This window comes from Dipodomys spectabilis, unplaced genomic scaffold (genome assembly GCF_019054845.1).
Source record: "Dipodomys spectabilis isolate Male_0828 unplaced genomic scaffold, ASM1905484v1 ptg000323l, whole genome shotgun sequence".
Lineage (NCBI taxonomy): Eukaryota > Metazoa > Chordata > Mammalia > Rodentia > Heteromyidae > Dipodomys > Dipodomys spectabilis.
The window spans coordinates 1,647,904-1,674,798 of NW_024871000.1; the positions used below are offsets into that span (position 1 = coordinate 1,647,904).

At 36.4% G+C, this 26,895-nt stretch overlaps 1 non-coding gene across 1 annotated transcript; it reads right to left on the reverse strand.

The window, feature by feature from the left end:
• Nucleotides 1-21,017: 21,017 nt before the first annotated feature.
• On the reverse strand, nt 21,018-21,129 carry LOC122128127. Its single transcript, XR_006151374.1, has one exon. It is a non-coding gene; the product is annotated as a U6 spliceosomal RNA (small nuclear RNA).
• Nucleotides 21,130-26,895: the final 5,766 nt, after the last annotated feature.

Below are 26,895 nucleotides of genomic sequence, written 5' to 3' on the forward strand. Positions count from 1 at the left end.
GATACCACCTCATCCCAGTTACAATGGCTATAATCAAGAACTCTAATATAACAACAGATGATGGAGGGGATGTGGACAGAAGGGAACTTTACTGCATTGTTGGTGGGCATGTAAAGTTATTCAACCACTTTGGAAAGAAGTATGGAGGTTCCTCAGAAGACTCCACATAAAGTTCCCCTATAACCCAGCAATTCCACTTTTGGACATTTACCCAAATGGTCACAAACAATACCATACTAAATCTACCAGCACAACTCTGTTTATTGCAGCATTATTTACCATAGCTAAGATATAGAACCAACCCAGATTCCCCTCAGTAGATGAATGGATCAAGTAAATGTGGTGTATATACACAATAGAATTCAATGCCTCCATCAGAAAAAATGACATTGCCCCATTTGTTAGGAAATGGAAAAACATTATATTAAGGGATGTAATCCAGTCCCAAATAAACATAGGTCCCATGGTTTCCCTTATTTGCAATAATCACTGTGTGTCTGAGACAAGCAAAAAAGGTCAGACAAGTTGATGTTAGGTGAAATGAACCCCAAGATAAGGATTCAAATGATTTTTTTCTTTATTGCAATTGTTCCTAACATATTTATAAGATGATTTCTTTGTTGCTTTGAATGTCCCTCCCCCACGGTATAACCCCTGCTTTCACTGTATTTGATGTTGGTATAATTTGTGGAGGGGATGGGAAAAAACAAATCATTTAAACAGGGATACTGGTGGATGTATTGCAGCGATGAGATGTACAAGTCATTATGTAGAAAAGGAACTTTCAACTTTGGCTGGTGAGAGTGTGGGGCGGGCAGGGGGTTATCTGGAGAGCCGGGGGGGATGAGAACAGATGGGAAGGGGAAAAAAAGGAGGATACAACAATGCTTGATGAGAAATGTACTCATTATCTTGCCCATGTTATTGTTACCCCTCTATGGTATTTTCACAATAAAATAAATAAATGGGTGTGCTAAAGAATAGATTCTAAATGTAATAGTTAATGCTATTGGATTACTTGAAGACAATGGTTTACAGAAAAATTTAAATTTCAGATATACTGTAATATTCCAATAAACACGTTAAAGAAATATAATTTAAAATTTCACGGCTCAAGGCAAACCCTGACAGGAAAGTCTGAAAGACGCTTATCTGGAAACAGGAAGTGACACTGTGGCTCAAGTGGTAGAGAGCTCCTCTTGAGCTAAAAAACTCAGGGATATATTTACACCCAGGTCCTGAGATTAAACCTCATGACTGACACAAAGACAATAAAATTTAAAGAATTAAAGCATTAGAGCTGGGAAGGAGATTCAGTAGTAGAGTGCTTCTCTTGCATGCATGAGGTCCTGAGTTCAATTCCTCAGCACCACATAAGCAGAAAAAAACTGGAAATGCTCTGTGGCTCACGTGGTAGAGCTCTAGCCTTGAGCTGAAGGGCTCATAAGGGTCATTGCCCAGACCCAGAACTCAGGCCCTCCTACCACCACCACCAACAGCAACAAATTAAAGCATCAAACAATCTGAAGATGTTGTCCAGAATAATGAGTGAGGTATCATCCATTTACATGATTTAGTGACTTTAAACTTAGTTTACCGGGGGAGGTGGTGGGCAATTTGTGTGTTTGCCAAAACCTGCAAAATTATTTTGTACTTTCCCAAGGAGGAAGAAAGGAGGGAATGGGGGAGGAGGGGAGGTGTTTGGTGAACTTGCCTTTTGGTTCAGTGGTTGTTTTCTAGAGTCAAATTCAGAGAAATTCTGCTTGCAATCCTGGTTGCATGGGGAATGAAGAAGCCATGGCCTGGAAGTGGTTTTGTCCTGTGCTTGGCCTGGTTCCAACCACCACTGGATAATCCATGTCCCACTTCAGGACCAAGATGCCTTGAAGACTACTGATCCAATGGGAAGGTGGAACTAACCACAGCCAGAAAAGGCAAAAAATGCAATGCTGAGGGCAACACTGGAAATCTACCCCAGGGAGAGATTTTTTAAAAATATTTTTATTGTAAAAATACTATACAAATGTTTTACAGTTACATGAGTAGGGTAATGAGTACATTTCCTATAGAGCATTGTTACCTCCTCCTTTGTTTTTCCCCTACTACACTTTCCCTCCCCAACTCTTCAACTCCTCCCTCCTTGGCCCCTGCCCAACATTGTAAATTCATTTTCGGCTCATTGTCCAGTACATCTCATCGTCACAATGAGTCAACCTGCATCCCCATTTCAGCATTCTGCTATATCCCTTCCACTCCCCAAATTACAACATATGTATATAAGGTGCAGAACACTGGAATCAAATACAGTGAAAACAGGGATTATGCCATGGGGGATAAACCTACAAAAGAATCACATAGTGCATTATAAGTATATTAAAAACAAAAGCAAGAAAAAATAAAACACTTGTGTCTCTGACTTGGGGTACATTTCGCTTAACATCTTCTTATATGGTCATATTACAATAGCTTTTGATCTTCTTTGCTTGTCCTAGACATGTGCTAGTCCTTGCAAACAAGGGAAACCATGGGTTCTATGCTTTTAAAACTTATTTATATCTCCCACTTCTTTTTATCTCAGTGAAAGAAAATGTTAGAAAGTAGAAATTATATGTGGCACCTCTTTCTTACAGTACTACGAAGGGGAGTGGCACTTCCTAATGGGAGTCCTGGGATGAAAACCACACCAGCCCATGTAGACCCATCAGAGGTCTGTGTGGTGACTTTGAGGAGATTCAGGACACCTCTTTGTTGTTGCTGCATGGACAGCACTTGTTGCTGTGGGCTGTAGCCAACGAAGCTCCATGAGTGACCAAACCAAGCAACCCAGATTCAGGTGCCAAAGCCAGGAGGGAAGGCAAGGCAGACCTTAACTCCTGCCTTCCATCTGTGCAGCCTACACTGACAAGGCCAGACCCATTGCTGCCCTGATTTGGAGCCCAATGAGGTTAGGGGGTGAGCTCATTGCCTCCAAACGGAACATCCCCGGAATGGCACTGAGAGCTGGGCCCATGTGGACCAGAAGGACAATGGAGGAAGCTACACAACAAAGCCAAGGGGGCTTCAGGCCCCAGGTGCTGTAGCTGGTGCACTGCAAGTACAGGCTCATCTGGCACTGATGGGCATATGCAGCGATGGCCCTATACTCTGAGTCCACAGGGACCATAAAACGGAGGTCCACAGAGATGCTGAAGGGGCTCCAGTTTGCTGAGATGCTGCAGCTGTCTCAAGCTGGCTGGCAGAGCGGCCAGCACATGGCTCCAGTTCCCAGACCGCCTTACAGACTGATGAGGTGAACCAAGGCTGGGCTGCCTGGCCCCAAAGGTGCAGACTGCATGTGCAGCCTTCCTTCTCCCATGGATCATGCACTGTACAAGCATGGTGTCCCCCCACTCTACACTCATGGGGGCAGGGTGTGACCCCAGAACACAGTGTCCTGGGATGGCCCACATGCTCAGGACCACCGCAGACTAGTACCAGCACAGCTGGAGGAGGATAGGGCAGCAGTGGTCTCAACTGCAGCCCCATGGCTGCCAGCTCCTGGGTGAAATTGAGCAACAGAGACCAGGAAGTTAGGTGGGCAGGGTGGGCGGGGCTCATCCGGCAATGCTGGAGAGCATGCAAACACTTCCACTCACTGCACGTGCACCACAAGGGAAGGGGCCCCACTTCGCAACGGGTGACCTGAGGAGGCAACCATACCTACAGGGACTACAGAAATGGAGGTTCACGCTGTGATTTGAAAATTGCTCCAGGGCACAGGCTTGCTGCAGCACTGAATAACTGGCAAAAAAGAAATAAAAAGGAAAGACATCTACTAAAATTTTTCATCAATGATAACCTATTATAATTTAAAAAGAGTTACTTCCCTCTTGTCCTATATTTTTGCATATGGCCCTATGAATTAACCAGAAATCTCCAGAATTTCTTCATGCACAGTAATACAAATAAATATAGCTATACAAATAAATATGTACTACTTCTTACATTGTAGCTAGTAGGCTTTGATTATGCTTTCAGTAGCAGCCACAGTAACACTAATCCAAGGATTGCTGGGGATCAGAAGATTAAGTCCAGACAGGAAAATCCATGAGATATGTATCTCAAATTAAGTACTAAAAAGACAGAAGAAAACCTGTGGCTACGTGGTTTAGTTTCATCCTTGCACAGAATAAGCTGATGACATAACCCAGGCCTGAGTTGAAGACCTGTGGTGACTTCACACACACACACACACACACACACACACACACACACATTTCCCAGTTAGAGCAAGTAGAATATCTGTTTTCCCGGTAACATTTCTGAGTAACTATCCTATATCTTTGGATATTTTTGAAAGCTGTAGCATCAACTTACCTAATTTTAATAAATGACACCCTGTTCATTATTATTTAATCCTGGTTGCAAGACACATTTTCATGTAGAAAACTGTTTGTTCCCAAAATCCTGAATGTTTTGGTTTGTAAGAATGAAATAATTGTGCCTTTAATTCAGTAGTTCATAAATTAGAAAAGTAACCCTAACCTTAGAAGCAATTGCTTTTGGATTCAAAAAGCCACACAAATACATTAGATTTTATTCATCCTATCTTTGTTTCAACTCGTCTTTCTTAAAACAGTTTGTGGATTTACTCCATATCGTGACATTTTACTCCATATCACGCCATAACCTGAACTCTAACTGGAAGTTCTAGGCTAACCCTCACACTAATCATACCCTAATCCTAATATTATTAGCAGTTTCCTATTTCATAGTCATCCTAATTCTAACTTGACTTGTTATTCGAAGATATACTTCCAGTTTGACACTAAATTTTCCATTTTCCTAATGCTAAAACTAAGCACAGCTGGAACTGAAACCTAACTTTCCACCTAATGAGAGTCCAAAATTAATTTTAAAAAATACTCTAATTTTTGTCATTCTAATGAATACTCCAATTTGCACTCGAAATGAGTTTCAATTTGCCCTAATTCCAACAAATTTCCTAACTCTACCTCTGAAGTGATCTTGTTCCCTAATATGTACCATTATATTAATTGTCCTCAAATTCTCTTATCAGGAAAAATTCTGTAGTTTCCATTGATCCTACCGTTTCCTAAATCACTATATCCTAAAACAGTTTCAGATTTACTTACCATTTAGTCCATTACTTAAAGCTAACTCTCAACAAATACCTGGCTGGAAAACTCTCATTAATAATTAGAAGAATGGTCACTGAGAAAAAAATATAATGATAATGCTATAGTGACTATTCAATCTGACATTTTTGCTTCATTTCTTAGTGAAATCTTAATTTTATAAAAAAAAACTTTCTTATTAATAACACTAATTATAATTAGAACAAAATACTGACCCTGATCTTAATCCAAAATATATATATCAATACTAACATTCACACAAGTACACTAATTTTCACTAATCCTAACTTGATTCAAATAACCCTTCCAAACATAGGTTTCAATTTTTTTCCAAAATCTTAGTTATTTTCTAACCATAAACTTAATCTTAACTGGAACATTGAGAATAAACAGAAGCCTAATTGCAAGGTGATTCTAATATTAATAGCACTACTCTAGTTAACATCCATTCTAGCTGGGAAGGTGGCTCAGTGGTAGAGCGCTTGCCTTGCATGCCTGAGGCCCCGGGTTTGATTCCTCAGCACCGCATAATCAAAATAGAAAAAAGCCGGAAGTGGCGCTGTGGCTCAAGTGGTGGAGCACTAGCCTTGAGCTGAAGAGCTGAGGGACAGTGCCCAGGCCCACAGTCCAGGCCCCAGGACCAGACCCAAAAATAAATAAATAAATAAATAAAACATTCATTCTAATTCTTAAAAGGATTATTCTAAAATTTATCTTCAATTTGAGCCTCATTTTTTTTATCCTTCACTCTAATCCTAACCATGGGTGGAATCCTAACCATAACCTTGACACTAATGCCATCCCAATTCTAAATTTTATGAAAAATGCTCATTTTGTGTTATTCTAACTGAAATTCACCTTGGAATTCTTGAAATAAGTTGCAGCTTTTCCCAAACCTTATAGATTTTCTCACTCTTATCCTGAATCTATCTTGTTCCATAAGAGGAATCATCATACCCATCTCCTCAAATCCTGATCTAATGAAATACATTGTATTTCCATTATCCCAGCATTTCCTGAAGTCCTAGAACCTAAAATAAGGTCAGATTTACTTAACATTTATCTCATTCCTTTTTTTTTCTTTTTGTTGTTCGTGGGGCCTGATCTCTGGGCCTAGGCATAATCCCTGAGTTCTAGGCATGGGCATGATCCCAGAGTTCTTTCGCTCAAGGTATGCACTTTACCACTTGAGCCACATAACTACTTTCTGCTTTTCTGGTGAATAATTGGAGATAAAATTCTCACAGACTTTCCTGCCCAGGCTGGATTTTTCCTCAGAAATCAGCTTCTTGAGGATAATAGGTGTACGCCACCAGTTTAATCTATTTATTTACTCTATCCTCAACCCCCTTTAACATGAAACCTAATCCTAATCACAATCTGAATTAACACCAAATGGTTAATGTAAGGAAAATTGTCTCTATTTTATTTAATCACACATTTTTTTACTTCTACTTCTTAGAGGAAAACTAAATTTTACCCTAAAGCTTATCTTTCTTTAATCCTAACAAGAACTAAAACAGTAACTCACACTTTAAACCAAATTATATCTGAATTTTTAAAGTAACACTGACACTGGTTTTCATTCATTCTTACTTTGATGTCATTCATTCTTCTTAAATTTGTTGCAGTTTTACACTATATCTTACATCTTTTTCTCATCCTAAGAACAACTCTAACTGCAACACCTTTATTAATCCTACGCTTACATATGACTGAATTATAATGTTAATAGCAAGCCTCTATTTCACATTTATCTTATCTCTTGCTCAGCGTGAAGGTCTAAATTTTACTTGCATTTTGAAACTAAATATTTTTATCATTATTATTTTAATTGTGAAAATACCGTACAGAGGGGTTACAATTACATGGGCAATTTAATGAGTTCATTTCTTATCAAGAATTTTTGCTTCCTTTGTTTCCCCTTCCCATCCCTTCCCATCTCCACCCCCATACCCAGCCAAAGTTGGAAAGTTCGTTTTTGGACATAACATCTCGTATATCTCATTGTAGCAATGGGTCCATTATGCAGCAAAAATATCTCTAAGAAATATATTTTCAATAAAATACATTTTACTGAAATTTATTGAAAACCTGTGCATTACACTTTTTAATTTTTTACAAATAAAATAGTCCCCAAGCATTTAACTTAAAGTGATAATGGGGAAGGTATCTTCTTATTCCAATCTTTATGTGTACTTCAGTAAAAGTACTACAAATACATGATGTTTACTGGAGCAATATAAAAGATGAGAACTTATTTCTAAGGAGAATGGATTTATTGATTAAAACATAGAAAAGAGTAAAAAAGTCAGCTTTCTTGCATAATTTTCATATGAATTTAGCTCAAGATGAGACTCAAAGATTAATTCATATTTATATTACTGAGATTTACATCACAATATAAACAATATAGCCATTAAAGATTTGGTCATTCAAAGCCCTAGATACCTAATGGATGAAGAATGGAATAGAAAATAGCAGAGGAAAACAATTCAACATGCAGCTATTATGATTTTATAATGCTAATATGAAAGAAATGGAGCTTTTGTTTTTCTGAAGAAGAAAGTTTAGTTTAGTAAGTGTTCAGTTGCAATGAGTCTAAAGTCTTTTCCTCCAATATATCAAAGAGTACTATACTCATCCTCAGAAATGTACATCAGTAATTATTTGAATTAGCTTTGGTTAATATTAATTTACTTGTGTAGCAAATATGTTAAAATATTCGCTCTCTTTCCTTCAATATATTAACATACATTTCATAATTTACTGTCTCTTAATACAAGCCTGAAATCACTATATCAAAGTAACACAAAGAGAAAAACAAAAATAACCTGATACAAAAATCAGAAACCCTAAATTATGTGAAAAAGTCCACAATGTAAAAACTAAATCTGAGCAAGAGAAAAACAATGGCAGAAGATCAACAGAAGTTTACTCTAGCTCTCTCTGATAAAATAGAGATTTAGTATCCTAGCAGGTACTCCTCTTCTAGAGGGTCACACCAAGTCAGCTATAATATACAATTCAAAAGAAGATTTTATACTGTTTTCACAAGGAAACAGAGATCTATGAAAAGGTGTCCAGCCAGGCAGGTGACTGCTGTGACTGTTTTGGCCAACATTTTCAAAAACTCATTTGCAGTGTGAAAATAAAAAGGTAATAGGAAAAAAGCAGGAACAGAAATGTACATGAGAGAAAGCCACATCCATTCAGAGAGACAATCCACCATACCACTGGACAGTCCGAATTGTCACTGGAACCACAAGTTTGATCATCACAACGTCTCATCACAACTGGTTTCTACTCCTACACTTAATGGTCGAAACAAAAACCTAATTCCAGAAAAGCAAATCACAACAGAAGACTAAACCAACACTTGCAAATCAACCAAGAACATAGAGATTTACCTATTAAGATCATAGATCCCCCAAAAAGAAAACCTCCAAATGGACAGAACAAATCAGAAAAATACAAGAAAAGTGATGTCAAAGTAGTATAATTCACACAGTAAATAGCCAGGCATTAGAACAGACAATCAAGGATCTAGAAGATAGTTACCAAAATACATTACATATATGGCTGGAAAATGTGATTAATGGAACGATAGAAAACCTCTACAAGAAAATTTGTGAACAAGATGAGACCAACCAATCATTAGAAAAATAATTCATGGAGACTACAAACAGAAAGATAAATAAATTCTGAAAATACAAAGGAGTCCAAGAATAAAATGGATGCCTAGTTAAAAGATATGAGAGAAGACAGAGCTAAGAAAACAACCCTTGCAACTCCCCCACCCAAAGTTAAAAATGTACAGAAAGTCCATGCAAGACCTAAAACAAAGCATTAATAGGATAGAACCCCTAAAAATGACCAATTAGAAGACAGGGAAATCAAAAACAAAGTAGAATATCTCCACAGTAAATAGATGACATAGAAGATAATCTCAGGGTCAAAGACAGAATAGGCCTAATAGGAAAGAGGAGATAATCATTTAGAAAAACTCCAAGAAATAAGAAATGATCTTTCCAGAACTTCAAAAGTCAGTTAGAAGATCAAATTTCAGGGAAATAGGTATCAAGAAGGAGAAGAGCAAGAAAATAAATGGATGGGAAGCATATTACAAAATTCTAGCAGAGAACATGCCAAACATCCAGCAAGATAGGCTCATTCAGAGCAGAGAAGGCTATAGAAACCAAAGAGAATTCTAGAACTGAACAATCCACCACCACATCATAATCCATTAGAGGATCATTAATGATCAAGGAAAGGATTCTTAAAACTGCCATAGAAAAAAGATTCATTATTTATATAGGATATACAGTCAGAATAAATACAGATTTCTTAGCTGATATGGTAAAAAGAGAGCCTGGCATTATATATGACAAACATTAAAGGTAAACAACTACCAACCGTGAGTATGGTCCCAAGCCAAACTCTCCTTTACATTTAAAGGATATATAAACATATTTCATGAAAAAGAAAACTTGAAACAACGTTTGTCCACCAAATTATCAGGGTAGAAGTTAATCAAATATATCCTACATAGAGAATGTCAAGAAGAAGAGGAACTGGTTATATAAAATGCTCCCTACTAGAGAACAAGGTAAATATATTAAGAGTAGATGAGGCACAGCTCCTAACAACAGATGTATAACATAGCAGGATTTATCAGATATTTCTCAGTCTTAACTCTCAATATCAATGGACTTAAATTTCCAAAAAGAAGACATAGATTAGATAGTAGTCTCAAAAAACAAGACGCATCCATATAGTATCTAAAAGAGACACATTTTATTGACAGAAACAAACACATACTCAAACTAAAAAGCTGGATGGAAAATTTTCAATCAAATGGAGACCATAAACAGGCCACAGCAGAATTACTAACATAAGATGAAATAGAATTAAAATTAAAATTAGTAGGAAGAGACATTTATATATTGATAAAAGCAACTCTCCATTAGGAGGATATAACAAGTCTAAATATTAATGCCCTGAATACTGCAGCATCCCACTTCATCAACCAAATACTATTTAACCTAAAAAGACATCTCAACACATCATTCCCTTCCATGGATTGGTTATGCAGAAAATCTCAACCAAGAAACTGCAGACCTAAATAACTACATTGACCATCTATCCCTTACAGACATCTACATGATATACATTCAATGTCAGACTATACATTCTTTGCAGCAGCTCATGGAAGATTCTTCAAAATAGAAAATACCTTATGTCACATAGAAATTCTGTCCAAATTGAAAGAAAAATTAAATGAATTCCCATTTCTTGTCAGACCATAACAGAACAAACTTAGTATTAAACAGCTAAAGCCAAAAAAAAAAACAACTCAAAAACATGAAGACTGAACAAAAAGTTACTGAATGACCAGTGCAACACTGAAGGGATTAGAATGGAAATCTGAAAGTTTCTAGAATTTAACAAAAAGGAACACACAAAATACCAGCTACTCTGATATTTGCAGTACTTACATGAAAATTTATAGCTCTGTGTGCCTACAGCAAGTAATTGGGGAAATCTCAAATGAATATTTTAATTATGTAGCTCAAGCTCCTTGAAAACAGGAAGAAGCCCTAACCCAAGGCAATAGACAGAAACAAATAAAAAGTTTAAATCAGAAATAACTAAATAAAGACAAAATAAAACATAGAAAGAATCACTAAATCAGAGTTGGTTTTTTAAATAAATTAACAGACTTGACAGACCCTTACTAAATCTGACTAAGATGAGAACTTACATAGATAAATAGATAAAAAGCACACAGATTGGGAGAAGATCTTTAGTTGCTCTGCAACGAGCAATGGCCTCATATCTCAAATATATTTAGAGCCCAAAAAGTTAATGTCACCCAAAAAACATATCCTCCAAGAAATACCAACCCTCTTAATAAGTGGGCTACAGATGTAAAGAGAGACCTCTCTGAAGAAGAAATATGCATGGCCTAAAGACACATAAAGAAATACTCAACATTTCTGGCCATAAAAGCAATGCAAATCAAAGCAACATTTAGATTCCACACTCACCCCAGTTAAAATGACCATTATGAAGAAAACGAATAATAAGAGATGCTGGGCTGGTGGGGATGTGGCCAAAAAGGAACATTACTAGACTATTGGTAGAAATGTAAACTTGTTCAAATACTCTGTAATGAAGTATAGAGGTTCCTCAATAGAGCTCCTATATGACCCAGCAATGATGGATCAAGAAAATGTCGAATATATTCACAAAACTCTATGCTTCCATCAGAATGAATGACATTGCCTCATTAGTAAGGAAATGGAATCACTTGGAAAACATAATAAGTCAAACAAGCGAGACCCAAAGAATCAGAGTCTACAGGTTTTCACTCATTTGGAAAAAATAGAATATGTCTAGGATATTCACAATAGCTCAATAGCAATATGCATATCACCATATAAAATGATGCTTATTGAAATGTGCTCCAAGACATGGATACAAGATGATTGTATAGTGAACAATTTTTAGTTATTTCTATTTAGCTTTTACCCTTTGGTTTATTCCCTGTAGTCACTGTTTTTTTTTTTATTTCTGTACCCTTTGTCTTATAGATAAATTAATCTGATTTGGGGAAGGGAAGGGAAATCACAGAAATGGTGGGACAAAGATTAACCAAAGCAGCAATGATATACAGACGATATGTTAGAAATGAACTTCACAACTTTGGGGGAGTAGGATGTCAGGGTTGGGGGAAGGAGAACAAAATGAGGAAGGGGTAATACTGTTAAAAAATGTACTCATGGGGGTGGGAAGGTAGCTCAGTGGTAGAGCACTTGCCTTGCATGCCTGTGGCCCTGGGTTCGATTCCTCAGCACCACATTGGCAAAAAGAAAAAAAACCAGAAGTGGCGCTGTGGCTCACGTGGTAGAGCACTAGCCTTGAGCTGAAGAGCTGAGGGACAGCGCCCAGGCCCAGAGTTCAGGCCCCACGACCGGACCCCCTCCCCACACAAAAAATTTAATCATTACTTATGTAACTTTAACCCACCCTTCAGTATATCACCTTCATGATATAAAATCCCCCCCCCCAAAAATAAGAGAACTCACCCAAATAGAGAAAATTACAGACAAAAATGAGACATCACAACATAAATAAGAAAAAATTAAGAAGTTTACAAGAGAGTACTTTGAAAACCGTATGCCAATCACCTGGAGAATCCTGGAGAAATTCATGCTTTCCTATACTTGATCTGAACCAAGAGGTAACACATAAGAAGTAATGAAAATGAAATGTCAATAAACCACTTTCCATTCCAGAAAAATCTAGGACTCAATGAATTCACCATGAAATTAAGGCCTGCAAAGAACTTACAGTAGTTAGAACTAACTCTTCAATGGAATAGAAAGAGAAATGGAATTATCAAAACATTCTATGAGGCTAGAATTAGACTCTTTCCCAAATCACATAGGGACTCACCAAAGAAAGAGAACTATGAACCCAGTTCTTTGATCAGCATTGATACAGAACTTCTTAAAAAATTCTCACCAACCAATTTCTGCCACTAACAAAAAAAATCACATCGTATGATCAAATAGGATTGAGCATAGGATACAATTGGATTCAATATTCTTGTCAGTAAACACAATACAAACCATCAGCGGAAGCCAGGACAAGAAACACATCATTGTCTATTTGGATATAGAAATAGCTTTTTAACAACCTGCAATACCCCTTTATGATTAAAAAGTTATGAGAAGCTAGGAATGCATGGAACGTTCCTCAATATACTACTGAATATGTATATGATAATGATAATTAGCAATTACGTGACAGTGGAAGTATGGAGACATTAAAATCAGGAATGAGACAAGGATGTCCACTCTCTCTACTACTCTTCAATATGGTAGTGGACTATCTAGCAAAAGCAATAGGGAAGAGAAAAACATAAAGAGGATCCAAATAGGGAAGAAGTAAACCTATCCCTTTTTACAGATGAAATGACCCTATAGCTTCCTGCCTTAAGATAGTAAAAGTGATGTTAAACTTCGGCAATGTAGCAAGGTATATAGCCCACAAAAATCAGTAGTTTTTCTGTTACCAACAGTGGGATGAACCAGGCTGAAACCCCAAAAAAACCTCATATGTATTAACCTCAAAATCAAAACAAATCTAAACAAAAGACCAACAACAAAACTGAGAATTAATTAATTTAACTAAAAATGTGAGGGACCTCTACTGTGAAAACTTAAAAAATATAAAAAGGGAAACTGAAGGAGATTCAAGGAAATGGAAAGTCTTTCAATGCTCCTGGTTGTAAGAATTAATATAGCGAAAACTGCAATACTGCCCCAAAACTACTAACAATGCAATACTTATCAAAATCCCAACAATATTCTTCAATGCATTCGAGAAAGCAATTCAAATTTAATATGGAATTACAAAATTACAGATGAAACAGAAGGCTTAGAAATGAACTCATGGGCTTATAGTCATCTTACACACACACACACATACACAATAGAATTCTATTCACCCATTAGAAAGGATAACTTTTCACCAGTCTTAAGAAAAATGAAAGGCTTGGGAAAATTCTACTAAGAAAAAAGAGAAAGGAATGCAGACAAAATAATATAGGTTCCATGGATTCATTCAGTTTTGGTATCTACAAGTAAACAAGACAGATTCTACCTCTTCCTAGTTAGAACGTTCATTATGAAGAAAGCTAACAATAGCAAATGCTGGCATGGATGCAGCCAATTGGGTACTCTATCACACTGTTGGTTGGAAATTAAATTGTTCAAACACTGTGGAATGCAGTACGGAATTTCCTGAAAAGAGTAAATATACATCTCCTTTAAGACCCAGTAATTCCCCACATGGGCAGTAATCCAAAAATTAACAAACAAGCTCACATGAAAGCTACAAGTATAACCATGTTCAGTGCCCAGGTCCAGAGTTCAAGGACTGGAAAAAAAGTTACCACTGCTGGCATTTGTTTCCACAAAAATGAACCCTTTGACATAAGATACCAAATCATTCTATTTGTAATTGCTAGCATAGGACTTAAAGGTAGTGGGTGACAAAATGGCTTCTTTGTTGAATATTAGGAAAAGATGTAGGCAGTCCAAGAAAAGGGAGATTTTGTTGTTGTTGTTCAAGGGGCTTGAAGTCTTGGCATGGGCACTGGTCCTGAGCTCTTCAACTCAAGGTGGGGTGCTTTATCTCTTGAGCCAGTGTCACTTCTGGTTTTTTGGTGGTTAAATGGAGATAAGAATCTCAAGGACTTTCTTGCCCAGGCTGTCTTTGAACCGCAGTCCTCAGATCTCAGCTTCATGATTAGCTAGGATTACAGCTGTGAGTCACTGGCACCAGGCTAAAAATGGAGGATTTTTAGAAAAGAAAATCCACCTCTTCACTTGTGTCTACACCTCATATATCACTATTAGAACACTTCACCTTCAACTCATTTCATCAGACATTTGTAAATTTTCTCTTTTCCTTCATGCAGGAATACTGCAGCCAGTATCAACTCAGCTGTGGGACTGAACAGTTGTATGGCAATTGCTAGCACCTAAATCAAGAACTGTTACATCAAAACAAATGAGACCCACTTTTGGAATAATTGTTTTCTCTTTTTATAACAAATCTTTGCTTGATTACTTCCTAATGTGACTAATGACATTTTCATTCTCTTCAGCCTTCTCCCACATGTGGTCAAATATTTAAGAATTCAAAGATTTCCATTGATAATTCATTAAGCTGACCTCTAAGAAAATGTGCATTTCTGGAATTTGGTTTTCTGCCTTGTTCTTACATGCATAGGCTTTCTATGATTTATTTGTTCTACAAGGAATTTTATTTTCTAATCTTTGTGTGATCAATTTTAGTCTCTCTGTTCAGTCTTTCTGACTCTCTGGAGTCTCATTTGAGTCTGCCTCATAAAAAATATATTATTGATCAGCTAAATGACTTTCAGCTTCTGTTTTTTGCCTGACTTCATGTAGTCTGTGATAGCAGACCTGACTGGCTGTGCTTACTGGAGTTTTTGTTTGTTGGTTGGTTTTGTGTGGTTTTTTTTTTTTGTTTGTTTGTTTTAGAGGTCTAGGATTACTATTCAAGGTAGTAGCTTCTCTGGGTCCCAATGATCCCCTGACCTAGAGTCAATGAGTTTTTCTCCTAAAGATACAAAGAAACAGCTGACTAAATTCCTGTTAATTGTCTCAAAATGAGGCAATCTGGCATCCTTGCAAAGCCATCAATAATCCTCTGTAACCACTTATAGAAATGGTCTATCAAGATGGCTTTTCAAGGTTGACTGTGAAAAATGTTCATTTCCAATTCAGCACCATGAAACAGATCACATCCCATGGAGCAGACTTTTGGAAGAAAGGTCTCCTTCCTTCCTTCTCTTATGATTCATCAAACCATAATATTCTGCAGTTGTGGCCAGCCTGGAGCACATTTTCCCAAGAATATTCTGTAGTGTAAAAGAGGACCAACTATGAAAATAAATGTGAAAATACTTGTCTACTACAGAGTGATTTATCTTGCTTTTATCTGTTGTTATTTTCATTACATCAAACACATGGATAAATTATATTGGGATTAGACAAGTGGCAAAAGGTTAATGGAATAAACATTCAGTTTACTTTCATATATCCAATATAATGCACTTAACCCCTTATGGAAATTTAAATCCGACTGTAGAAACAATGTCAGAAATATAAAATAAGCCTCAATATGAATAATCTGGCACACATACACCATCATCTACTCAGAAATTCAGTCTCTCTTTAAATATTTATTTAGTACAAAATAATAAAAATTTAATTAATGAATGTGACTTTTAAGTATCATCTGAAATATTCCTCGTGTATATGATTGTATGTGTTTTAGATGTCACCTAGACAGGAATTAAACATGCATGTAAAATTCAAATTTCCACAATTTAAGCTAGATTAGAGGAGCCATACCCTCCTGTATTGTGTGGTGTGAATTTTACTACAATGCTGAACCCTTCCACCTAATACCAAGAGTGAGGTGCAATAATTTATTTTTTCATGTTAAGATGAGTGCTAAGTGTAGGATACACTTTGAATTATTACATTAATTTATTAAAATTAGTTTCATTTTTTTCTTTTCTATATCTGCAGAAAGTAAAATTATATATTAAACATTCAATATGAAGTAATCAATAATAAGTAAACTATTACTAAAATGATATACTATTAAACTGTGATTTGAATTATAGTTCTAACAAATTGTGATGTAAACAACATTTAATAGAATTATGGGTAATGTTTATTAAACTTACCACCTTGTTATTGTTTTCTAATTGTGTCATTTGTTATTCTTGATCCAAGTCATCTCTTCACCTCAATTGTTTATTTTTCTATTTTATCTGTATTGGTTTGCTGATTATGCATTTTGTTTTCCCTTTTTAGTGACTGACATGAGGCTGAAAATCTGTACACTAGTTTATTACTTCCTACATTAAAGTCAAGTTGCTGCTCTCCACAGCTGTTATACTTTTCTTTGTATAGTACAGCATTTCCCCTAGTCCCACCGACTGTATTGCTGCTCTCATATATATATTTTTTTAATTTTATTGTCAAGGTAATGTACAGAGGGGTTATAGTTACATAATTAAGGTCATGAATTAATTTATTTTCTATCTTGTTACCCCTTCACCCATTTTTCTCCCTCTTCCCTACCAATGCACCTCCCAAGATCGTTTCCAAGCTATTGTTTTGTGAGTAACACTGTTGCATAGTTTCCCCCTTTGTCCTTTGTCTCACTATTTTTTTTTCCTTCCCGTTCCCCAGTTCGGATCAACATATTTACAATACGCATGGTACCAAAATCAAATACAGTGACTACAGGGGATAAACCATAGGTGGGAAAACATAAAAAAGGAAAAAAAATAAATCATGTAGTACATTAAGAACAACAACAACAAAGAACATGTCTTGGAGTTCATTTCACTTAGAATCACCTTATACGGTCATATGTACATAGCTATTGAGCTATTCTGCTCATCTACTAATATTATCCTTGATGTACACAATAATGCTCCCTATTACCCAGTAATCCTACTTCTAGGCATTTAACCAGATGGCCACAAACAAGGCCACACTAAAGCTACCAGCACAATTATGGTTATCACAGTAATATTTACCATAGCTAAGATATGGAATCAACCCTGATGCCCCTCAGTAGATGAATGGATCAAGAAAATGAGACACACAGTCACATACACACATACACACACATACTATGCTTCCATCAGAAAGAAAGTTACTACCTCATTTGTAAGGAAATGAAGGTCTTGGGAAAAATCATATTAAGTGAAATAAGCCAGACTTAAAAAAAACATAGTTCCCATGGTTTCCCTTATTTGTAATAATTAGTTTACATCAAGGATAATCTCATGTATTTTAATTTGACAGTTTGTTCTATGTTGAGCGTGCAACATTATTGCTATATTGTTTGTTATCATTTCGGCAAACAGGCAGGTATATTGAAAAAATTACGTTCATCTTATCCATTACTGAAAGAAGAACAACTAAAAGAGCAACCTTACTAGGAAGAACAACTCCTACTTATTTAGCTTCATTCCTATGTAAGGCCAATGTTGTCCCCTGTATTCTCATGTCCATTTCAACTCTATACCTCATACTGTATATCTAGTATCTTCTACATTGTGAACTAAATGCCCCAGATGTTCCACTTTGCTTTACTTAAAAAAAAATTCTGTCTTAATATTTGAGGTTGGTGTGTGTGTGTGTGTGTGTGTGTGTGTGTGTGTGTGTGTGTGTGCGTGTGTATGTGAGAGTGTGTGTGTGTTTACAAAGATCAGAACACAACATTTTTCTTCATTTCCAATACATTTTTCAGGTCATTGTAAGTTGTGGCTAATGGGAGCAGTCTCTTGTTATTTTAAGGATGAAACAGAAAAAGATATTTGTGCTTGTACCACAGTTGCTTTAATAGTCTGCAGTTGAACACTGAACATTGACTTATATCTTGGCTGCTCTTGTGAATAATGTGAATAACAATGAACTACAGATTTATTTTCGAGTTACCTAGAGAGAAATAATCACATGATTGGTGGGTCACATGATATCTCAACTTTGGATTTCTTTAGAAACTTGCATACTACTTTCTACAACAAGAATACTAACCTGTTTTTTGACCAATAGTGTAGATAATTTCCTTTTCTCCACACTCTCACCAACATTATTACCTTTTCTTCAAAGGTAATAAAGGGCAGGTTTTTACTATCTGCATTACCCTAGACTGGCCTTAGACTTAAATCCAACCTCCTAAATGCTTGGAATTATAAGCCTTTACCACCATAACTGGTTCCACTAATTTTTTGATAAGTTATAATAGTTATGAAGTTGTATCATAGTAATTTTGAATTATATTTCTCTAATGACTTCTGCTCAAAAACCATTAAGGCAGCATAGAAGTTGTATTAAACACAACTTTGTAAATCCACAGGCAATTTTCAGGGCTTTATTGAGAACATGTCTATTCAAACCTTTCGTCCATTTTTGATCCAGTTTCTGTTAATCTCATCTTTAATCTTGCTAAATTAGATCAATTATCAATTCAAGGTAGTATAAAAGAAAAAAATGTAGCAACTCCTAACATTTTTCAGTTTTTAATAACATGGTATTGCTTAAATCATTTTGTGTTAACAATTGACAGTATATAACTCAATTTAGTTAGACCTGTTACAAGGCTGTAGTTTATTTATTTTACATTGATTGTTCTTTCCAAAGCCTGTTTGTCTAATTTCCCTTGGTTTCTTTCAGTCTCAAGTAGCTCAGATTTCAAACTGAAGAATAAATGGAAGTAAGCAATCAAAAAAAAAAATACAGTTCCTCTCATCCGATGATGCCTGTATAAGAATGAGGAAAGAGTTAATCATTTTAAGGACCTATGATGGGACAACAAAAAAATGAATTTATTCTTCTATGTCTTCTTTATCTTTGCGATGTAACTTAAATGTTGTAAAACACAATATACTGCTCAGATAATTTTATGTTTTATCCGTTTTGCACATTTTCATATGGATTTCATCTCAGTCTACAACATTCTTTCATCATTCTGTCCCTGATATTTTTACACTATCAAGACATAAGATAACCAGTTTGATTTACAGCAAGAGAAGTTATCCACCTGGCTTCCTTGGAAGCAGAGCATGATCAATAGATATTACTTCTGGTTGCTAACTACATGTAATGGTTTCTGTACTACTTATCACATTCTATTTAGTATTTTAAAAAGAATGCTGGCTAAACTCAAAGCTCATTCCTAGAAGTTTATGTTAAGTATTTCACAAGTTTTATTCCCTTAATTCTTAAGATAACATTTGCTATAATGCTAATGTTATTACCATTTTAGTGTTGGGAAGAATTGTAATTAAAGGCAGTAAATGAATGACCTAAAGACACACACAGTGAGGAAGGAAATGAGTCAAAGTTTCCAAAAGTCTTTCAGCAATACACAAAAGGTAGATAAAATCTCTCCATTCTATGACACTCTCAATTCAATATTCATATTGCCCATGGTGATTGTTTTCTGTCACATTTGTCTTCAACACAGATTGTGTTGGTGACATTGGGTTATCATGCTCAGAGCTGAGCTTATACATTGAGGTCCAAAGAGAGGCAAATTTCTTCTGTCCCACAATTCCAGTATCCTTTTTAAAAAGTACTAAAACTTTTAAATATCATCATCTACTTTCTTATAAGTAACCAAAAATTTTAAAAACCATAAATAATCACTCCAAAATGCTTTAAAATTGGAGATGCTAAAACATGCCCCTCTGAGGTAAATTTTCTTCTACTTTTAACCTTATTCTGAAAGTCTTTGCTGGTTTGTCAGACCTGTAATCCTAACTACTTGGGATACCTACTCAGGAGCCTGAGATCTGTGGATAACAGTTGAAACCCAATCAGGGCAAATGAAATTCATGAGATTATTTTTCAAAAATTTTAATGAACTAGCAAAGGGCCAAGAATGGAGATGTAGCTCATTTAGTAGCACACCAATCTAGAGAGAAAAGGCCTTGCAAGACTTGAAGCCCTGATTTCAAACTCTGAGCACGTCAACACACATGCAAGTGCTTAAGCACATGCGTGTGTTCACAAACATATTTATTCAAATTACCTTCATATCGGAGTTTTGCATGAATTTCTTTGCTAACGAAATTATATGAGTAAAATAAAGGAAATAAACTCTTCCATCTTAGAACATTTTTATACATTTTTATTGTAAAAATATTGTACAGAGGGGTAACAATTACATGAGCAAGGTAATGAGTACATTTCCTAACAAGCATTGTTACCTCCTCCTTTATTGTTCCTCTACCATCCCTTCCCTCCCACCTCCACAAGTCCATTAACCCCCTCCATTTCCCGGCCTCAATTGTAAAGTTCACTTTACAACATAGTGTATTGTGCATCTCATTGTTACATGGGTCAACCTGTATCCCTAGTTAAGCATTTTGGTTTTTTTTGTCCTTCCTCTCAAAAAATTAGAGGAGAGTATAAACAAGATGTAGGCACACCAACTTCAAATACAGTGAAAACAGGTGTTATAGCATGGGGGAGGAACATGTAAAGAAACAAAAAAAAAAACACTCTGCACGTCATAAGTATGTAAGAAAAAATAGCAAGAAAAAAAAAACCACTTGTGTCCCTAACTTGGGGTTCATTTCCCTTAACACAATCTTATCTGGTCATATACACATAACTTTTGACCTTTTCTGCTTATCCCAGACATATATTAGTTATTGAAAATTAGAGAAACCATGGGACCTACGTTTCTTTGGACTTGGCTTACTTCACTTAATTTTTTTCCAAGTCTTTCCATTTCCTAACAAATTGGGCGATGGAATGCTTCAGAAATTTGCCTGCCATCCTTGCACAGGGGCCAGCTAATCTTCTCTGTATCATTCCAATGTTAGTGTATGTGATGCTGAATTGAGCAAAGAATATTTTTTATATATAAATTGTAATTGATTTTCTTAAACTAGACAATACAACAAAACGTAAGTTTAAAAGAATTGTCATGAAATTTTAGAACCATGTACTTCTTACATAAGTACACATTTAAGAAAAAATCAAGATTGACATGTCAAAAACAAAATAATTCCAGATATTTGTTGTTCAAGAGATGTGTAGGAGGAGGAATTCAATTATTCTATACAAGGGACCTGTCATAATGAACACTGCAGCAAGTATTAAGGTTTGTTAAAATATTTAATGTTTTAAATATATTTAATTTTGGGAATTTGCTTATATATGCCAAAACTGGGACTGCTTGGCAGGTCATAATACTTTTCTATAAAGTATTTAAGATTTATGGTAGCACATAACTACTACTGAGTATGTACATTTCAGAGTTTATTGAAACCTTACTAATGAGAAGTTGAAAAGTCTTTGTGTAAAGGAGCAGAATAAAGAGTTGACTATGTTAACTACACAGTTTCTGTTAAAACTGTAGGCCTTCCTTACTTTATATGTTAGTGAGGAACAAATGATGATATAAGCCATATACAAATTATGAGATTAACTATAAATGGTAATCTTAGTGGGTGATTTAAACACTACTCATAGCCTATAAAATTCTTGTTGAACGTCATAATCTTAGCCAGTGTTAAATGTAAAGAAATATGACAATAATAAAATCTAATTTGTAGTACACTTCAAAAACTGAAAAAATGATAATTGTTTTTTATTTTATTAATCATTATTATTTAATTATTGGTTTTCTTTATTTGTAGCATTGTTTTTCTTGTAATATAATAAAACTTTTTGTAAGTTGTCATTAGGAGGTACTTTGAGAAGGGTATTGGGATGGCCACACCATTTTTTATAGGTGTATGTGAATTTATAAAGAGGGAAATTAAGAACAAAATGTGTATTTAAAAAATGATCAAGTAGAGTCTGATTCAGGAGTGTTGATACATGTCCACACCTAAAATATTAGCCCTAGGCTGAAGCAGAGTTATTACAAAGTTGAAGACAGAAAAGTGAGAGACTTTGTTTTGTTTTGTTTTGTTTTCATTTTTATTTTGTTGGACATGGGGCTTGAACTCTGGGGCCTGGATGCTGTCCCTCAGCTCAAGGCTAGTGATACCACTTGAGCCACAGCAGCACTTCCAACTTTTTCTGCTTATGTGATGCTGCGAAAAAAAACCCAAGGCCTCATGCATGCAAGGCAGGCACTCTACCATTGAGCCACCTTCCCAGTACCTGAGAGACTGGATTTTAAAAATCATCTAAACAACATTTGCTTTTTGCTTTGGGTTATATAATGAAATATATGAGTATCTTGTTATGTTTTTGTGCATTGTCATACTTCTAAATTTATACTAACTTCACCCACTTTATCCTTGTCAAAGTCATGAAATATCTCTGAGAGTTTGCTTCTGTGAAGATTGTTTTGTATTTATAATTTCTTCTGAGTCATTTTTATTTTTTATCAAAATCACTTTATATTTCATGTTGATGAGTATTTACCCAGAGACAGGCATATAGAGGATTTAGTTTAACAAGTGAACATTAAAATTAGAGCTCAAAAATAAAAATGAACCTTAACACATATTTTCATAGCTTTCCCCACATTCTCCCTAAAAGAAGACAATATTAAGAATGTCTGAGGGAGGCTTTTTAGCTCCAATTTTCTTGAGCTTCCTAGGTTTAGAATTCTTAAATCACAGAGACATGCTGTAATGGGAGTAAGATTTTTTGGTACACTTTTCCCTTCAGACTGTGTTTCTCATTCTTCCCTTTTCTCAACTCCATTATTAGAGATTTTTCTCAGAGATGACTCCATCTCCAACTTTTCACTCTTCCTAGCTGGACAAATGAATTTGCAGATCAAGACTCTTAGACAGAAAGAATTTAAGAGCCTGAATCTAACACACTTCTCTCATACACCATCCCTACAAAGACACAAGTACCAAAGCAGGATACATAGTTTCATTTTTTTCTAGCAAGGCCAATGCATGAAGTTGCTTGCTTCTGAGTGTGTCTGTTTGTAGCTCTTCCTGATGTTGCAGATTAACTTTATACCTAGTTCCATTATCAGCTACCAGGAATGGCATGTTTAGACCATCCAGGAGGTTGGCTCAACAGGGCGGCTGGATGTGTAGGATGCCTCATGAATGGCACAGAAGATCTCTGTTGGAAATACCGGGGGCAATTAAGGTATCCTACAAACACCATCTCAGCAAGGCAAAGTTTACTCCTGCAGAAGGCATCCTGTTGCATGTCCAAGTTGAATAAGCACACTGGCTAGGCAGCCCACCACTGGCTCCCATGAATTTGAGCTTTGGGATCATCTTTCATGATGGATCAAAATTTTGACCCCTTTCAAACTAGTCAAAAGCTTTAATAATCAACCAAATCCGAACACCTGGCCATATGAAAAATAACCAACTTTTACTCAGCTGGTGTTCTACTACTAGTGCCATGTCTCTAGCCCCTAGAACTTCTCTAAAATAGCATTACTAAGGTTTTGACTACCTTTACAAGGACAGTGCTTATATCAGTCAAGCACTTCAAGATTTAACTTCTACAATTCTCCCATCTGATTTTGCTTTCTTTTCTTCCAAACAATAATCACTGACTTTCCTATTCAGCAGTATCCAATAAGATATTTTGATTTAAAAAAGGGTTTGATTAAGGCAGTTTTTCAGTCAGTCACTGAACAAAACCTGTTATAGAAGAGATAAAGCACCTGTGCACACATTACTAAGGAAACAATTACTAAAGAGGTAAATATTGCCACCATGACTCATTGTTAAAATGCTCATTCTGTCATCAAACTAGTAAAGGGATCTGCCACCACACACAGACACACAACCTTTTTTATAAGTGACTGGAGGATTGGTCTTGGGTTTGATCTCATGCTCTGGGCATTGTGCCAGAGCAGTTTTACTCAAGGCTACCACTTTAGCCACAACTCCAGTAGTATCTTTTTTTGCACCTTCATTGGAAATAAAAGTCTCATCTTTCCTGTCTGGGTTGGCTTCAAACAAAGATCCTCAGAATTCAGCCACCTGAGCATTTAGGATTATACTCAGCATCATCTCAGTTTTTAGGTAATTTGTTTCCAGTATTCAATCCTTGTAAGTCTTTCTGTATCATTGGCCTCCAACCACCACACAGATTACCTTTGAAGTACATTTATTCTTTTATTTTTATATATTTATTGTAAAAATACTGTTCAGAGGGGTTAGTTACATGAGCAAGGTAAAGCATACATTTCCTATCAAGCATTGTTACCTCCTCCTTTATATGTCCCCTACCATCCCTAACCTCCTAGCTCCAAAACTACTCCATACACTCTCCCCGACCCCCGCCTAAATTGTAAAGTTTGTTTTTCAACAGTGTCTTGTGCATCTCATTGTTATAATGGGTCAACCTGTATTCCCCTTTAAGTTTTTTCCCCTTTTCCTCCTCAATCTAGTGAACTCTATATACAAGATGGAGGGCACCAACATCAAAAACATTGGAAACAGTGGTTATGCGGTTTTGGGTGGGTGGGGGGACAGAATACAAAGAAACAAAAATCACATGGAACATTATAACTATGTTAGAAACAATAGCAAGAAATGAAAAAAGCACTTGTGCCCCTATGTTGGGGTTCATTTCACTTATCACCATCTTATCTGATCAAGTATTATATTTAGACCAAACTTTTCCCATTCAATCCTACCAGGGGCTTCTAGTTACTTTTACATGGTGGCATTTCCAATAAACAAATCCTGCTGATAAATAAAAGCACATATTGGAATAATTCGATTATGAAGATCATAGGTTATGGAGATCAACAGAACAAAATTAATTTAGGTTTCTAGCTTTAAGCTGTTTCTGGTTTCTAGCTTTAAGCTCTTTGGGAACTTTTCAGGGGCTCCTAAGTAAATATGAAATTTGTAAATATGTAGTTTGTTTTTGCAAATATGAAGTTTGAATGACCCTCTAACTAAGAAGTCTTTCCTTACTTAATTTAAGGTGTTTGAGAATGGTCAGGTGTGGATTGGTCAATGTAACCAAAGCACAGATTCCACTCCAGTTGGCCCGTAACATCTCCAATAGTAGTCTCCTGGAATACCACCAGACATTTCCCCTGGCTGTGATTTGTACTTACTGCTCATCTCAAAGGGTTGGCCTTCACTACATCCAGGTAAGTTTCCCAGAAATATCCAATTTTCCCCAGGTAGTTGACTTGGAAAGAATAGAGCTGATCAGTTTCAGGGATTTTTGAAATAGACTCTTGCTTCTGAGAAGAGTAACAAGGTGTTCCAAGTTGTCTCAGATCACATTTTGCTGACCTATCATGAATTTCATGCATGAGCTCCATGACAGCACAAATAGGACCTCTTGTGTGGCTTCCCTGTCACACAGTCATAGCAGTAGTCCTTTTGTGGACACAATCACCACAGTGTTTACCTCACTTATTCAGTTTCAATTTGAATCTGGGTAGACTCAAAATTGGAATACATACACAGAGTGTCTGCTCCAAGAATGAATTTGCATCATCTCCCTCTTGGTAGGAAACCCTTTAGGTGTAGCTTGCCTTTTTTTTTTTTGGTCTGTCTTGCAACTGAACACTTTGCCTGGGTGCTGTCCCTCAGCTCTTCAACTCAAAGCTAGTCCTCTACCACTTGAGCCACAACACCACTTCCAGTTTTCTGAGTGGTTTCTTGGTGATAAGAGTATCACAGAATTTACCTGCCTTGCCTAGCTTTGAATGACCGTCCTCAGATCTTAGCCTGAAGAGTAGCTAGGATTACAGTCGTGAGCCACCAGTGCCCATATGTTTTTTTCTTTTATTCTTTTCTTTGTTCTTGGATTTGTTGGTTGTGAGGCCTGAAATCTGGGCCTGGACACTGTCCCTCAGCTCTTCAGCTCGTGGATAGCTTTCTACCACTTGAGCCACAGTGCTTTTTCTGCTTACATGGTGCTGAGGTATCGAAGCCAGGGGTTAATGCATGCAAGGCAAGCTCTCTACCGCTAAACCACCTTCCTAGCTCTTCGTCTGAGTTTTTAGTTAACTCACTTGCCAATGTTCAATCCTTCTAAGGTCTTTGTGCAGTGGCTGGGAAGGTGGTTCAGTGGTAGAGTGTGTGCATTGCATGCCTGAGGCCCTGGGTTTGATTCCTCAGCACCACATAAGCTAAAAAGAAAAAAAGCCGGAAGTGGCTTGTGGCTCAAGTGGTAGAGCGCTAGCCTTGAGCTGAAGGGTTGAGGGACAGTGCCCAAGCCCAGAGTTTAGGCCCCACGACCGGAACCCCCCTCCCCGAAAAAATGTTCTTTGTGCAACTTTTGTCTCCAATCACCACAGAAGCTCTTACCTTGTCAGATAATGTTTCTACAGCTAATTTTCCCATGCCATCCTACTAGAGCATTTAGTTTATGGATTAAAAATTTTTTTAGTATAAATAACAAACCTCTTTTGATTTTATTCTACTCTATATTTTATTTTTGCCAGTCCTGGAGCTCCCTGAGCTTCTTCTGCTCAAGGCTAGCACTCTACCAGTTGAACTACATGCCACTTCCAGCCTTTTCTGTTTATGTGGTTCCGAGGAATAAAACCCAGGGCTTCATGCATGCTGGAAAACAGTTTTCCACAAAGCCATATTCCCAACCCCCAAAATATTTTATTTATACTAATCATAAGAATAAAACTGATTCATAAGGTGCTTTCTGGTGTCAAGCTTTGAACTTTTTGGAAACTTTGTCAG